Source organism: Equus asinus, chromosome 17 (assembly GCF_041296235.1).
Source record: "Equus asinus isolate D_3611 breed Donkey chromosome 17, EquAss-T2T_v2, whole genome shotgun sequence".
Taxonomy (NCBI): Eukaryota; Metazoa; Chordata; class Mammalia; order Perissodactyla; family Equidae; genus Equus; species Equus asinus.
Window position 1 is genome coordinate 27,189,358 of NC_091806.1, and position 14,650 is coordinate 27,204,007.

General features: G+C 35.8%; 3 pseudogenes; 1 reads left to right on the forward strand and 2 right to left on the reverse strand.

Annotated features, from left to right (window-relative positions):
- The first annotated feature begins 4,594 nt into the window (after positions 1–4,594).
- Positions 4,595–5,518, forward strand: LOC106832622 (olfactory receptor 9G19-like; annotated as a pseudogene).
- Positions 5,519–7,398: 1,880 nt separating this feature from the next.
- On the reverse strand, positions 7,399–8,345 carry LOC106832628 (olfactory receptor 9G4-like; annotated as a pseudogene).
- Positions 8,346–13,490: 5,145 nt separating this feature from the next.
- Positions 13,491–14,436, reverse strand: LOC106832637 (olfactory receptor 9G19-like; annotated as a pseudogene).
- Between the last annotated feature and the right edge of the window lie 214 nt (positions 14,437–14,650).

Below are 14,650 nucleotides of genomic sequence, written 5' to 3' on the forward strand. Positions count from 1 at the left end.
TGCGGCACACCTTTAAATCTGTTGACTCCTTGAGTTTTCACAACATTGTAATGCAGGCAGGACTACTATAATAAAAAATAAGAATAATAATGCAACAGATAGTTATTTCAACATTTCTCAGATGTGATCTGCAGGCAACCTGCATTACAAGACTTGGGCTTCTTTAATGAAGGCAAGTTCTTGGGCCCCAACAGCAGCCTGCTAAATTCTTGTGTGTGCTGAATTTGAGAACCACTGGTTACTTGAGTGTGTATGATGGCCCAGGCACTGTGCTTAGTCCTTATTTAAGTTTTCTTCTTTACAACAACCCTAAGGAGAAAGAAGTCATCCTTGTCTTACACAAGTAATTGAAGCTTACAATGTTGACTAGTGACAGAGAATCAGAATCCTTGTTAATTGCCTGAAAGTCAAATGCTTTTCCTATGATGCCCTGACTATCTCTGGTTTGAGCAATCAGCTCTGATTTCTAAGAAATTCTTGCTATCCAGCATGACATATAACGACAAAAAATCTGTTGATGACATAAAGAACACCTTCACAGACCCCCTCCATTTGGGCAAACAAATGGGCTAAGGATGTTTTGTAGGCAGATTTCTTTGTTTCTTCCTTTTCCTGTCTGCAAAGAACACAAATGGGCAGAGATTGCTGGGTGCTGTAAAATGCATGCAGGATCTCCAACAATTCTGTTGATAGTTTAAGGGTAAATGACACAGCAGTTAAGTTCATGTGCTCTGCTTCAGTAGCACAGGGTTCACTGGCTTGGATCCTGGATGCCGACCTACATGCTGCTGTTTATCAAGCCATTCCGTGGTAGGCATCCCACATGTAACGTAGAGGAAGATGGGCACAGATGTTAACTCAGGGCCAATATTCATCAGGAAAAGGAGGGGGATTTATGACAGCTGTTAGCTCAGGGCTAAGCTTCCTCAAAAAAAAAAAAAAAAACAACAACCAAAAACAACCTGAAAATAGATAATTGGCCTAAGTGTAAGAGCTTAAACTATACGAGGAAGAAAACAAAGCAAGTATTTATAACCTTGGGTTAGTCAACTTATTAAATAAGACACAAAAGCAAGCTAGAAAATAAAATGTAGATAAATTGAACTTTTTCAAATTTAAAAATTTTTCTACATCAATGGAGACCATGAAGAAAATAGAAAAGATAACCTAAATGATGGGAGAAAATATTTGCCAGTAATGTATCTGATGAGGGACTTGTATTCAGAATATATAAGAATCCTTACAATTCAAAAATGAGGAGAAAAATTAAAAGATGATCCAAAGATTTAAATAGATATTTCTCCAAAGAAGATAAATAAGTAGTCACTAAGTACATGAAAAGATGCTCAACATCATTAGTCATTAGGAAAATGTAAGTCAAAGCCACGATATAGTAGCACTTCACATTCACTAAGATTGTTAAAATCAAAAAGAAAGAAAATAACTTGTGTAGGTAAGAAGGAAAAATTGGAACTCTCATACCTTGCTGGTGTGATTGAAAAGTGGTACAGCTAATTTGGAAGACAGTCTGGCAGTTCCTTAAGATGTTAAATATAGATTCAACATGTGACTCAGCAATTCTGTTTTATATATCTACTCAAGATAAATCAAAACATATGTCCATACAAAATTCATACAAGAATGTTCATAGCAGCTGTCAAGAAGCAGAAGGAACAAAATATCCATCGATGGATGAATGAGTAAACAATATATGGTGTATCCATATGAAGAATATTATTCAAAAAGGGATCCAAATATGAAGGGAGGAAGTGAAACACTCACTATTTGTGGATGAAATTATTCTATATATAGAAAACTCTAAAGAATCCACTAAAAATGAGAAATAATAAATACAGTAAATTTACAAAATATAATATCAAGATACAAACCTTATTGCATTTCTATTCACTAATAATGAGGTATGAAAAAGTGAAGTCAAGAATACAGTCTGGGGGCCAGCCATGTGACTGAGTGTTTAAGTTCGTGCACTCTGCTGCAGTGGCCTAGGGTCTTGCTGGTTTGGGTCCTGGCCACAGACATGGCACCACTGGTCAGGCCACGCTGAGGTGGCATCCCATGTACCACAACTAGAAGGACTCATAACTAAAATATACAACCATGTGCTGGGGGCATTTAGGGAGAAAAAGCAGAAAGAAAGAAAAAGAAAGAAGATTGGCAACAGTTGTTAGCTCAGATGCCAACCTTTAAAAAAAAAAGAATACAATCTGATTTAAAGCCACAATAAAAAGAATAAGATCCTAGGAATAAATTTAACCAAGGAGGTGAAAGACTTACACACTTAAAACTATAAGACGTTATTGAAAGAAATCAATGAAGACATGAAGAAATGGAAAAGTATTCCATGCTCATAGATTAGAAGAATAAAATACTTAAAATGTATGTAAATAATTAATATACTTATATACACTTAAATATACTTAAATTAAATATACCTAAATTAAAGAATACTTAGTATACTTAAATATGCTTAACATACTTAAAATGAATATGTAGATTAACTAAAGCAATCTACATATTCAGTGCCATCCTGATCAAAATCCTAGTGACATTCTTCAGAGAAATACAACAAACCATCCTAAAATTTATGTGGAAGCAAAAGATGCCAAATAGCCAAAAGAATCCTGAGAAAAAGAATAAAGTTGGAGGTATCACACTCCCTGAATTCAAGCTATACTACAAAACTATAGTAATCAAAACAGGACAGTACTGGTAGGAAAACATACACAGAGATCAGAATTCTCAACAGAATTGAGAGCCCAGAAATCAAACACATCTATGGGCAGCTAATTTTTAACAAAAGAGTCAAGAATACACATGGAGAAAGGGAAGTCTCTTCAATAAATGCTTTTGGGAAAATTGGACAGGCACATACAAAAGAATGAAAGTAGACCATTATCTTACGCTATACACAAAATTTAACTCAAAATGGATTAAGGATTTGAATGTAAAATCTGTAATAAAAAAATTCTTAGAAGAAAATACAGGCAGCACACATTTTGACATTGGTCTTAGTAGTATCTTTTCAAATACCACATTCTATTCAGGCATGAGAAAAAAAGAAGTAACAAATAAATGGGACTACATCAGATTAAAAAGCTTCTGCACATCAAAAGAAACCATCAACAAAATGAAAAAACAACGCACCACTGGTTAGAGTATTTGCAAATCATATATCTGACAAGGGGTTAATTCCCAAGGTATATAAAGAACTGATACAGCTCAATAATAAAAAAAATGAACAATCCAATCAAAAAATGGGCAGAGGATATGGACGGACATTTTTCCAAAGAAGATATGCAGATGGCCAACAGGCACCTTAAAAGATAGTCAGCATCACTAATTATTAGGGAAATGCAAATAAAAACTACCAGAAGATATCACCTCACACACATCAGACTGGCTATAATTAAAAAGACAAGAAATAACAAATGTTGGAGAGGATGTGGGGGAAAATGAGCCCTCATGCACTCCTGGGGGAATGCAAACTGGTGCAGCCACTATGGAAAACAGTATGGAGATTTCTCAAAAAATTAAAAATTGAAATCTCATGTTATCCAACTAACTCACTACAGGCATTTATCAAAAGAACATGAAGTCAACAATTCAAAGAGATTTATGCATCCCTGGGTTCATCAGAGCATTATTGACAATAGCTAAGATGTGGAATCAAGCCAAGTGACCATAAATGGATGAATGGACAAAGAAGACGTACATATGCAATATAATACTGCTCAGCTATAAAAAAGACAAAACCATGCCATTTGCAGCAACTGGATGGACTTGAGGGCATTATGATAAGCAAAATAATTCAGACACAGAAAGACAAATATCATATGATTTTTCTCATATGTGGAAGATAAACAAACACACACATAGATATGGAGAATAAACTGGTGATTACCAGAGAAGATGGGTTGGGAAGAGGATGAAAGGGATAAAGGGACACATATGCATGGTGATGGATAAAAACTAGACTCTTGGTGGCAAACAAGTCGCAGTCTATTCAGAAACTGAAATATAATAATGTACATCTGATATTTACAATAAAAAGGAAGAAAGTAATGATATTTGCTAAAACATGGATGAAAAAGGAAAAGAACAAATTATTTTGACAATAATACATTTATATAGCTCTCCTCTCAGTTTTCACCCATCATCTAGTTTTATTTTCTTAATATAATCTGACATTAACTGAAAGTATTTCTAAACTTATTCATTTATGATGTATTTCTTCTTTTTAAATAAATGTTACACAGAATAAATTTCAGCCGTATGATCGTCATTGCTGTTTCCCAATACCTAAACAGCATCTGGGGCTCAAGAAATATATTCTTGAAAAATGAATAAACTGTCAACAGGCAGCAAAGCTTTCCTTTTATTAAAATAATTTTATTGAAATGAATATATTGAGGCTCAGAAAACTCCCATTACTTGTCTAAGTCAGGCCAGATTATTGCTTAGATCTTCCTTACTCTAAAATTCATAGACTGGAAGAGAGAATGCCCTCCTTTGGCACTGGTTGAGAGAATTAAACTCTTTACTCTTCCATCTGTAGGTGAGGTCTTTTTAAGCCATGGAAAGGAGCAATCACACAGTGACAGAGCTCATCCTTCTGGGCTTCATTAACAGAGCCCCTGATGCAGATGGTCCTGTTCCTAGTGTTTCCTGGTGTGTAATCTTTGACTGTGGTAGGAAATATCACCATCATTGTGGTGATCTGTAATGACTCCTGGCTGCACATGCCTGTGTATTTTCTCAGTGGCAAACTTTCTTTTCTGCACCCTACCTACATCTGGTATTCCTCTGTGTACACCCCAGGGATCCTAGTGACCTGCATGTCTGCACACAAAAGTAACTCCTTTGGTTTCTGTGTAGCTCAGTTCTTCTTCTCCACTGGGCTGGTATACAAAGAGTGTTACCTAACTGCCACAGCTTATGACAGCTGTGTGGCCATTTCCAACCCCCTGCTTTATGCTCAGGTCATGTCAAGGAGAGTATACATCTGTGTGATTGTATATTCCTATACTAGAGGTTCTGTCAATGCAATAATTCCCACCGGCAACACATTCACAATGTATTTTTGTGGTGACAATGTCATTGATGCCTTTTTCTGTGATGTTCCATGCCTAGTGAAGTTGGCATGTCATGTGAAAACAGCTTACAGGCTGTGCAGAACTTGCTACTGGCCTCCAATGTCTTTACTCCCACTGCACTTATATTGGCGTCCTACCTCTTCATCAAGGCCACCATCTTGAGGATCTTTTCCACCCAGGGCTGCCTCAAAGCCTTCTCCACATGCTCTTCCCACTCGATCTCTGTCACCTTGTACTATGGCTCGACTCTCTGCATCTACTCTCACCCAAATTTCAGCTGTTTCCTCTAGAGAGGAAAACTACATTCCACAGTTTATACAGTGGCATTCCCCATGTTGCATCCCATGATCTACAATGTGAGGACTAAAGATGTCAAAGAAGCTCTGAAAAATTTTTCAGGTTAACAAAATCCAAACACTAAATTGACATAAATTTCTTAAATCAATGCCCAGTGAAAGTGGAATTCTTCAGGGGAAGCTTGCAGAAATGGATTGAAAAGAAAAAAGAAAATTTTATTCTGTTAAGAAATCCAGGTGCCGGCGCGCTAGCACAGCATTTAAGTGCACACGTTCCGCTTTTGCGGCCCAGGGTTCGCTGGTTTGGATCCCCGGTGCGGACATGGCACCACTTATCAAGCCATGCTGTGGCAGGCATCTCACATATAAAGTGGAGGAAGATGGTCACAGATGTCAGCTCAGGGACAGCCTTTCTCAGCAAAAAGAGGGGGATTGGCGTCAATTGTTGGCTCAGGGCTAATCTTCCTCAAACAGCAACAAAAACAACAACAACAACAACAAAGAAATCCAATGAAAAAAATTTATTTCTTTGTATTAGTTTATTTTGTTTTTGTGATCAGACTATAATCTGTACTATGGAATCAATTTACTATTAATATCGTTTTAAAAAGCAGTATTACAGTTTAATGCAAAAAAATGAGTATATGTTACTTTGGGATCAAAGGAATGCACTTTACTTTGCTATCTCCCCTGAGACTGATCCTTTTTTTTTTTTTTTTACCCCCTATGTGATGGGTATTGTGGGAATGTGATGAAAAGATTATTTGGATATTTGAGGTTTGTGGAATACATCCCAAATCCTTCTTGTCCTGTATACACTGAGCTTATGTGGTATGGAAGAATAAGGAATGTTAAAAATTTTGTGATAAAAAAAGCGAGAGAACTGATATGTTAAATAATAAATTCTGGTGAAAAGATAGATCAGAAATGTCAGAGCTAATAAAAATGGTGAAGTGGCTACAACTATGCGTTCTAAAATTTTCATTTAAATGCATTCTATAAATGTGCTCATTACAACAAGTGTAAGTTTTCAATAGCAAATTCTAACTTCTCAGGCTCAAGGGGCTCATTTGTCAAATGTGATTAAAACTCCTTAATTTGCAGTGTTGTTGCAAAGAGTATTGAGAAAAAAAATTCAACTAAACCTGCCACATACTGAATATTGAGCTGTAAGTTTCTTTGTATTGAAAAATTCCACTGGGGGAAAGAAACAAGCATTGGGTCTAGAATACAATGGGGTTTGGTTTGTTGGTTTTTTGTTTCAGTTGTTTCCCTGAATGTTGTTATTTTCTGCATGCGGATATGTAGTGGTATGGAATGACAGACAGGATGAAAGACCAACTCATTCTGTGTGCAAAAGATCACTCTTTCATAGTGATATACAATCCTAAAGACACATCTTTCTCCATGGATTTAAAGGTGTTTTGGCTGTTTTCCTTTTTTTTTTTTTTTTTGTAATCTAAGCAACTCAAACATTTTGCTTAATGTTAAATTGATGTAGAAGGCTCAATGTTTGCAAAGATATATTCTATCTACTCAAATTAGAGTTTTATGCAAGTACTTGGAGGGAATGACATCAAAAATAAATATGTGTAAATTTCCAAGAGTTTCACCATTCCAAATCTTATTCTTAACAAACAAAGTTTTCCTGCCAAGCTTCAAATTCAAATTATGTACACTAAAACCATTCAATTTTATATTCTCTTTAGGAGACTTCCCAAAGATAAGCAAGATGATAAATTTTTAGAAAATCCAAAACTGCAAAGAAGCAAAATGCAATATTGCAGAACGTCAAACAAGTCAATATTAGAAGTTTACAATAGTTTAATCATAATAAAATAATAAACTGTTAGAAAATGGTTTCCTCAACGTGTCATTGTTTTAAGTATAACTTCTTGAATATATTTGAAATATTACAACGTTTACAAATTATCTATAAGCCCATAATTTGGAAAATAGAATAAGAGCATTCTGCAAAATGATAAGCTTCATCTCTGTGGCCTTATGATCTGTGTTGCTTTCCAGAAGGCCCCCTTGACCTCTTTGTTTCTCAGAATATAGATGAGAGGATTGAGCAATGAGTTGACCAGGGTGTAGAGGAGAGAAGCCAGTTTGTCTCTCCACATGGAGTAGGTGGAACTTGGCCCTGAATACATGAAGAGTAAGGATCCACAGAAGAACATGATGGAGATGAGGTAAGAAGCACAGATGGAGAAGGCCTTGTGCCTTCCTGAGGCTCAGCGGATCCTCAAGATAGCCAGAAGGATGTTAAAATAAGAAATCACGATGGCAAGAATGCTGGAGAGTACCGTGAAGCCCACCAAACCCTGGGGGACTTTTCATATACCTGGGTGTCTATACAAGACATTTTTGCCAATGTTGTTCCATCACAGAAATGGTGATCAATGATATTTTTACCACAGAAATTCAAGTGGAAATTGTTAACAATATGAGCTACAGCATTCAAGGACCCTCCTATGTAGGAGGCAGCAACCAGTCCAGTACACAGAGAATTGGACATAATACTTGAATAAACTAATGGATTACGGATGGCCACAAGAGAGTCATAAGCCATGGGTGCTAGGAGATAGCAGTCAGTGTAGGCAGCAAGGTAATTAAAGAACAGTTGGGCTGCACATCCAGCCAAGGAAATACACTTATTTTCTGAGACACAAATGGCTAGGATTTGGGGAATATACACAGACGTGTACCAGAAATCCAAAAAAGATATATTGCCGATGAAAAAGTACATAGGAATGTGCAGGTGGGACTCAATATGGATTAAGAAAACCATGGTCATGTTTCCTGACATGGTTATCAAACAGAGCATCAGAAATATTTCAGTTAGAATCAGCTGCCACAAGGGATCTTCTGAGAAGCCCACCAAGATGAATTCAGACAGAATGGTGCAATTTCCAACTTCCATGTCCACAGAGGTAAAAGTGTGATAAACATTATGAGGAAAAAATTATGTAGTGATTTTACTGTTGAAAGAAATACACAAAGGTATCAGTTAAGACGGTAATTACTAGAGGCTTATGGAATTTTATCTCTTACTATCTAGAATGATACAATTTCAATCTGAGACTAAAGAAATACAGGAATTGGAGTAGAATCTGATTCTGAAATTAGGGTTTTCACTTAGTAATTGCTTAATGCAGGGTCAGTCCCCAATTCTCACCAAAAAGATGAGCAAAATGATGACCCCTGACAGGTGTCTCATTGAATAAAGAAGATATGCATGAAAACAGCGAGCCTGATGTTTGGTATATCATGAGAACTCAAAAAATTTCAGTATATTTCATATATTATTAAGAACTTATGTGTCAAGCATTGTCCTCACAGTTATACAAAAACAATATATTGTTCTATTCCTTCTATTTATTCTGTTAGTACAAACAGAATAAATAAATAAATATGTGTACATATAGATATATATATATATTTCTCACTATTTGCCAGTTAATATTCTAAGTTCTAATATGACCCACTTAATGCTTACCACAACTTGATAAGATAGGTATGTATATGATCCTCATGTAGTTTAAGAAATATTTCCAAGGTTATAGAGTTATTCAACAGCAGAACTGATTAGAACACAGAATTTTCTTTATCAAGTGCATATGCTTTCAACTGTTAAGCTTTACATCTTTTACAGGAGAATTGTGTTCTCTCTTTTTCTAGCTAAGGATATCCTATAATTCTCTGACAACTTGAATTTCTTTACCTATTAAAAAGAGCTTTAAAACATCACTTTTTAAAAACAATTCATTGTTTTACACTTTCTCCTACTAGATGTAAGATTCATATTCATAATTTGGGCATTATTTTATATAGTGGGTGGTGAACATTAGACCGAACCCAATTTTTGGTGTCAAGGATTTATTGCGAAACAGTGAATCCTTCAGAGTTACTATCTTGAAGCTCCAAAGCTCTCTGAGAGAAGCTAAAAGGAGGTATCTAATTTAAAATTTTACTTAATTAGGGCTGATGCCCCAAGAGCTTTAGATCTGATGTCCCTTTAACTAAAAAGGCAGTCAGGAAAGCTAAAATCAAGAAAGGATTGTAATTTATTCTGATGCGTAAAACATTTACCATAGAGAACCCAAGTCTTCGCCCTTGAGCTCTAGATCTGCTTCTGCTAGGAAGAGAGTTACAGTATCTTTCAAATGTGGCTGATGATGTTATGATAGGTCATGACTTCATTGATGACACTTTGGTAAAAGCAGCTTGAAGTTCTGAAGACCATTCCATTTCTTTATTACTAGATGATGTATCTTTTCCCATTAACATACAAAGAACAGATGCTTTAGTGCTACACCCAATGTTCCATAAGCTTGCTCTAATTTACCTTTATAACTCTCTCTCTCACCACTTGTCTTCATCTATTTAGGATGTCAACCAAACTAAATTCCTCCTTGATTGATTTCCCATGATAATCTCACAGGAGCTTCACAGTTGATAGTGCTATGATGTTATTCACATGTATGCTATGAATTTTTTTCATAATTTGCTCAAACTTGAGTATAAATACTTGCCAAGAATGTATGCTTATTATATTGGTAAAGTAAAAGTGGTGGGTTATAGCCACCATCTCAATAGTTACCATGAATTTTTTCTGCTATGTTATCATGTGTCTGTACATAGAAGTGTATCTGCATCTTATTAAGCTCATTTTTAATACAGTATAATTTGGGGAAAAATGTAAATATCTAGCCAGAGCCAATTACTACTTTTCTTATATTACCTTCAAAACAGGCAAATAACTGATAAAATAAAAATTCTGCCCTAAGTTCAAAGTCTTCCCAGAAGAAAAGGTATTTAAATGAGACTAAAAATGACTTGAAATGAAAAATCATGTTAAAATGCTCCTAATGTTTTCTAAGTTAAAGTCAAATTCCATACGATGGCCTAAGGGTCTGCCAAGAGCCTACCCTCCATTACCTACTGGCCCTTATCTCCTAAGACTCACCCCTCCTCCTGCATTCTGTTCCAGTTCTGCTGACTTAATCACTGATTGTGAAAAAACACCAGCCCTTCCCCAACATCAAAGATTTCTAAACTGTCTATATCTTTGCCTGAAACACTATTCCTCAGATATTTCCAGGCTGAGACCCTCATCTCTTTTAAGTCCCATTCAAATATCATTTTCTGACTAAGACACATCCTCATCACTATTTTAAATTCTATGCCTTCTTCCCATCAACAATCTTCAACATTTTTATTCTATTCAGACTCTGCTCTATTTTGTACCAGACCTATTGGGATCATCTAACTCTTGTTTACTAAGTTTATTGTCCATTTTTCCCACCAGAAGGGATTAACCATGGGGAGAAAGATTTCCCTGTTTTGTTTACTACTGTATCCCAGCATACAGAATGGTTCCTAAAAACTAATTGGCACTTAATAAATATTTCCATAATGAATAAGGGGGTAATTACTTTTTTACTTTGAAGTTGTTTTTCTTAAAGTGTTGTCTACTTCTAACTTAGCTCAAAATACTCGCGACTAATCTACTCTCACGTGGACTTTCTTTGCCTAGTGTACTGTATTGCTAATAAGAAAGAAGAATAAATAAAGAGAAGACACATAACCACAACCTCAAATCCATCTTGATTTTGAAATAAACTACAATAAAATGTGAATGTGAAATGAAAGACACAGAAAATATCAGAGCCAATTATGCTAAAGTTTCCCATATAGAATGGCTTCTAAAGATATGTGTTCCCTTGTAGAAGCTCTGTTCCATGCTCTCTTCACTGGAGCACTCAAAATTATATGGATGAATGTGCCCCTGTAGCACCTAAAAATGAATACCAAGAAGTGAAAATATGATACATTAGCAGTTTGGACTGCACAGAGTACCACAATCTCTAGAATCAAAAAGCATGTCACGTTTTTTTGTCCTCTTGATTTGTGTAGGCGAATATATGATGACCCAGCATAACTACGACGCTGAATTTCAAATTCTTGATGAGAGTTACATATATCATTTGTGGGAATACTATTTAGGAATGTGTGTGTGTGTGTGATTGCATAACAATGATCTTTTGAGAGCAAGGCCAGACTCTGTAATCACCTTCTAATTGCAGTAGCTGAGGTCATAGAGAGGTCAGACCACTTAGCTGTCCCTAATTCCAGTTGCTAACCCTTAATCAGGAAGGACCCTCCTGGAACTCACATACATTTCCCTCTCCTGTGATATTTTGGCATGCTCTGTTAGACTCCACATGCGTATTTTCTCACACAGTCCTTTGGACCTCCTTTCACAGAAGCCAAGAAATATGTACCTCAGTTTCCAAAGATCAGTTAGAATTCATTTGGAACATAGAGATGATAGCTTAATTAGGATACAATGAAACGAAGAAGGTTTTACTAAACATTAGCTCTCTTAATGGATCTAAGTCACAATACAGTTATTAAATGCATCTGATGATAGAAACTCTCCAAATTGTACTAAATAGACTTTTCTAGAATGTGTCATATTGTTCATAATTTCTTTCCTTGCCATATTCTCTCCTCTATCTTCTTGGCTACTCTTCCTTGTCTCATTCATCAGGAGACTCTAATCAGTCCTGGTCTTATGGGTTGAATTGAATCCTACCACCATTCATATGTTGAAATCTCAATGCCCAGTAACTCAGAATGTGACTGTATTTGGAGATATGGCCTTTATAAGGTGACTATGTTAAAATGAGGTGGTTAGGGTGAGCACTAAACCAACTTGGCTGATATCTTTATAAAAAGAGGAAATGGAAATTTGGACACCCAAAAAGATACCAGGGATGGGTATGAACAAAGAAAGGACTATTTGACGACATCACAAAAGGGTGGTCATCTGCAAATCAAGAAAAGACGCCTCAGTAGAAACCAACCCTGATGGCATCCTGATCTTGGTCTTTTAGGATCCAGAATTGTGAGAAAATAAATTTCCATTGTTTACATCATCCAGTCTATGGTATTTTGATATTGACAGCCTTAGAAAACTAATATACTTGTTTATCAACACTAGCACGTTTTTATGTTGGTGCAATCTCATGTTTTATATGTCAAAAGACTATTAAAATTAGGAAATGTGATGCATCACAGTGAAATCTTCATCAATTTTTCATTAATGCATGCGTAACAGTGAACAAGGAAAGAAATACAAACATTCACAGAACCTTGATTGCTATCCATCATTGCTTCATTTAGTAAAAATGTGTACTCTGTCTTCTCATGCATGTAAAGCTTTTTGATATTTATCTCTCTATCTCTCTTCTTATCTATATGTTTCTATCTATATTTCCATATCTGCCTGTGGCATACATCTGTGTTACTTTTCCCTTAATTCTTTTATTTTCATTGCTGTTGAGGTAACATTGGTTTATAACGTAATTTTTTAATTGTTGGAGAAAATTTAATTTAATTAAATTTAATTGTTGGAGTCTTTTATTGGAACCTCACAGTGACTCTAAATAAAGCTATATGTTCTTTCTTGTATCTATTGCCAAGGAAATCTTTTTATCACAGCAAGTAAAATATTGAAAACCAGGAAAGTAAACTATTTATTTCTAGGTGCACTTCACATTAGATTTTTTTACTTAATGATATTCTAACTCTCTCTCCCAACAGATAGCTAAATACATTTGGAGTAATAAGTTCTGGGTTTGAATTCCTGTTTCCTTACCTATGAACTACATATTTTGAAGCAAGTCATTTAATCCACCTAACCCTGAGAATATTTCCGTAACCAATTTCATTATTCCCACTTACAGATTAAAATATGTGATATACAGGCAACTTATGTACTATGTGAAAATTATTTTAAAAATATACTCTCTCACTCCATTTTAAAAATCTTAGTAATGCTACAAACTCTGTTCCATACTAGCAGGTATACAAGTTTTTCCAAAAGGCCCAGCCTAATTTACTTTAAAAACTTATTTAAATGCATTAGTACCAACTTGAATAGACAAATGTAGATAGCTGCTCTCACATTTCTGTTGATGTTTTTGTTTTCTCATATTACATATTTCTGACAGAACAGGCTGATAACAATGATAGGTAGATAATCTGAAAAATAAAATACAGCCATTGCCTACCAAGTATTTTCATTTATGCAAACTACTTTAACCAACATTTTCTTCAGGGCAGTTTGAACAGCTTTATTTCTTAAGCTATAGATCAAGGTATTCAACATTGGAAACACCACAGTATAGAACACCAACACCATTTTATCCCTTTTGAGTTCATAGCTAGTACTTGGTCAGGAGTAAATGAAGAGAATTGAACCATAGCCCAAGGTGATAGCTTTCAAGTGAGAGCTACAAGTGGAGAAGGCCATGAGGAGGCCATTGGTGGAGGGATCTTCAAGATGGCAGCAATGATGAACAGGTAGGAGACAAGCATAAGCATGGTGGGAATGATGACATTGGAGGCAAATATGAAATACAGCACAGCCTGAAATAGCTCTCCTTCACATCACAAGCCAACGTTAAAAGAGGCGGCAGATAGAAGGACTCATCAATGATGTTCTTGGGCAGAAGTCCAGCGTAAATGTATTTGAGGTGATGAGGATTGAGTTAATAATGCCACGGATGTATGAAGTTACAACAAGACTGGCATATAATCTTAAGGAGAAGGTCTGGGATTAAAGCAAGGGTTTATCGGTCACCACATAGTGGTCACAAGCCATGGGAGCCAAAAAGTAACGCTCACTATAGCACAGTCCAGATGAGAAGAAGAACTGATCTACTCAACCAGCAAAAGAGACTCTTTTGTTATCAGAGATGCAGGTCATCAGGATTTTGGGTGTATAGACAGCAGAATACCAGAGATCCAGGAATGACAAGTTTCCAATGAAGAAATACATAGGTGTTTGCAACCAGGAATGCCCACAGATCAGAGAAATCAGGATGATATTCCCTAAGAGACCCACGACATAAATGATGAGGATGATGAAAAAGAACACTCTGTAACAATAAGTCTGCTGTGAACTGCAAAATTAGGAAATATTTTACTTTGTTGAAATTTTGTCCATCCATTGATTGTGGGTTTCTATGGTCCTTTTCTTGGAAAAGGTTAATAAATATGTCATGATTTGAGATATCAGCATATGAACTCCACAATGTTTTACCATTTCAATGACTGAAAAATCCAATTAATATATTATTCATTAAGAGACATAGCTAGGCTGAATTGGGCATCATTCTTGTTGGATAACTGGGAAATCATTCTATGCTGCCTTGAGAGACCAGG